This window comes from Octodon degus, unplaced genomic scaffold (genome assembly GCF_000260255.1).
Source record: "Octodon degus isolate 3935 unplaced genomic scaffold, OctDeg1.0 scaffold00314, whole genome shotgun sequence".
NCBI lineage: Eukaryota > Metazoa > Chordata > Mammalia > Rodentia > Octodontidae > Octodon > Octodon degus.
The window spans coordinates 79,517-82,665 of NW_004524890.1; the positions used below are offsets into that span (position 1 = coordinate 79,517).

Genomic DNA, 3,149 nt, shown 5'->3' on the forward strand with positions numbered 1-3,149 from the left:
GTAAAGCAGGACATATGCAACAAGAGTTGTAGCTTTTTGGTCTGAGAAGGTCAGTGAAATCCCCTCAGGATTTATCCTGAGATCCTGTACCTCAGTTTGTAGAACCTTTGTCAGTGTCAGCCATGTGAATGAGTCACAGCCATTGCTTGTCCAATGTGCTTTCTGTGAAATCCTGAGAGAATGTTTTCTCTCCAGGTGACTCTCCTTAGGCACACCCTACATCATCGATCACTTTCCTCTTTGGCCCCATAATCTACTTGATCAGAAAATTTGGGACACTACCGAGTTACATGACATTACAGTACAAGTTCTCATATGTCCTGAGTCTTAATTGACCTTGGATGGCTAGGACCAAAATGTTTCCAACAGATATTAACTCTGAAGTTGTAGCAATTTTCTCAGTCGAACTGGAAAGTGTTAAACCAATCATATTTCTATATTTCCACTGAAATATGAAATAGGCTAGTTTTTATTCTAATTTTTCCCATTAACTTTATTGAAAATCAATAATTATATAGCATATTAAAATTGTAGACAAATATTGAAACATAAAAGTTATAAGATGTAGACAGTGATTTTTTGAGAAATATTTTGGAGATGAACACATAAAATTGGATTAATAATAGATTTCACTTTGTAAATAAATTATTTACAAACTTAAATGAATATTACAGTAAAATTGTCTAACATAAAAATGAAGAAGAAAGAATTTACAGATCAGTCATATAACAGTTCACTCTGCATCAAAATCAAGGAACTGATATTCATATAATTAGAATTCTCAATGTAAAAAAAGTAGGAAATAAATATTTAAAGATTTAAAATTTCTGAATTTAGTTGAAATTATAGCACCACATTTCCAAGAAAAAAGAACCTTTTCCACAAGAAATTGGAATAAAATTATACCGATACACAAAAATGAAATTGTGCAAAACTTATTGTAAAGAAAAAATCATTAAATCATATACATGAAAAATTAGCTATGGAAGAACAAAATTAAATATCATCTTATTCCACATTAGAAAGAAAAAAAAGACCAAGTGTGTAAGAAACTAGCCTAATTAATTCAAAGGAATGTAAGAACAAAAAGTATCTGTCCTCATTGAATTTTGTGCTTAGCAAACATAACTTTGAAAAATAAAACTAAAATATTTTCCAGTTATACAAACTCAAAATATTCTAATTGCTCCACATGTAGCATATAGGAAATAATAAAGAACATGATGCAGAAGTCAAGAGAAGCTGCTGTATGGTACTGGATAAAGAATAAAAAGCTCTCAAAATGATAGTTATGCAGGACTATGTAAAATATATTAGATGAACCATTTAAAAGGTCAATAAAGATTTCTACAAAAGAGTATGAAACTTATGTCTGTTATATCGATTTTTAAAATATGTGTGTGTGTGTATGTGTGTGTGTGTGTAAAAGATAAGGAAGAAGTAATATAAAGTGAATCAAAAATGGAAATATACATTTTAAAGTTTCTAATAGTAGAGGAAAATATCATACCATGTCTTTTAAGTAGATTGTAGGTCAAAGATACAGTATGAATTTTAAAACAAAAATTAAGATTAAGAAAATTCAGAAAATTAAATTCTTTTTTAATAATTTTATTGAAGATTAAATAGCAATGAGATGGTTTCAAAACCGAACAGAAGGACAATTTCAATAATAAATACATTGCACATTTTTAGCTCAGTTGTTATTCATTGTACAAGATGCAGACATGACATCCTGTCCACTAACACTATTAGAACAAATCTTCTTATTCATTGAATTAAAAGAGATTGTAGCTGTAAGGCTATACTTTCAGTGTTCATTTCTATAGTATGTTACTAGAGAAGTTTCTCTGATCATGTAGAGCATGAACATGTAGCTGTATATCTATTCTAACAATTTTGAATATAGAGATACAAAATGGTCATTTATTTGTATCATCTTTTCTTGTTTAGTTTTGTCAGAGAAGGGTATTCCATTGTCATTTAAATATTGTAGGTACATGAATTCAGCAAAATATTCTAACATATTCCAGTAGTTCATAATAGTAATGGGTTATCCGCAGGACTGGCAATGTCAGAAGTTGTTGACCTGAGTCCTTACAGCCCAGCATACCAACATGGCTTGACCACTTATACCTCATTTTTTTTTTTTACCTTTCTTCTGGGATGCTTAAGACCAAGATAAAGCAAGAACTATATAAGAAGAAATGTAACTTTTGTATCTTATAAGTCAGTCAAGTGTCCTTAGGATTTATCCTGAAACCCTGCACTGCAGTTTGCAGATCCTATGTCGGTGTCAGCCATGTGGATGAGTCATGGCGATTGCTTGACCAATTTAATCTCTGTGAAAGCCTGAGAGAATGTTTTCTCTACATGTCACTCCTTAGGTATACTCTATATCATCAATCACATTTCTCTGAGGCCCCATAATCTCCTTGATCAGAAAATTTAGGACACAACTGCGTTACATGATGTTACAGTATTGGTTCTCCTATGTCCTGAGTCTTCACTGACCTTGAAAGGTTAGGGCCAAAATGTTGCCTGACCTTGCAGCCCTTCTTTTTCTCTAACGTTTGGTCTACAAACTTAGGTTGTTAACCCTCCAGAAGAGAAGCTTATTACTGCCCTACAACATATGTAGGTGGGTTTAACCTCACTATCTGTCTGAATATCAAACATCTTAGGCATAACATGGAAGAGGTATTTTCCATCAAGTATTTTTTTTTCATAAGATATGTTTTAATGACTCTTGCAAAGGACAATATTCAGAAAGGACAACATTCTTCCAAAAGTTGAAAATGACAAAACATATTCCAATTCATTCTGCAATCACACTTAACCAAATAACAAAATCAAAGATATCAGAAGAAAGTTTCACACCAGTATTTCTGACATACATTAACAAAAAAATCAATAAAATACTAGCAAACTGAATCCCACAACCTATTAAAAATATACCAAGTGGGATTTATCACAGAAATTCAAAGGTTCAGTATTAGAAAACCAATGTAATTAACATATTAACAAAGTGCAAAACTCACATGTTCCTCTCAGTAGACACAGAAGAGGCATTTGATAACACTTGTCTTCTTTTTATGCATTTAGTACTGGGTCTACAGGGTCTCACTACACAGATTGGACTCAGAGTG

General features: G+C 31.8%; 1 pseudogene; it reads left to right on the plus strand.

Moving 5' to 3' along the window:
• Nucleotides 1-1,798: 1,798 nt before the first annotated feature.
• Nucleotides 1,799-1,884, plus strand: LOC111814429 (annotated as a pseudogene).
• The last annotated feature ends 1,265 nt before the right edge of the window (nt 1,885-3,149 follow it).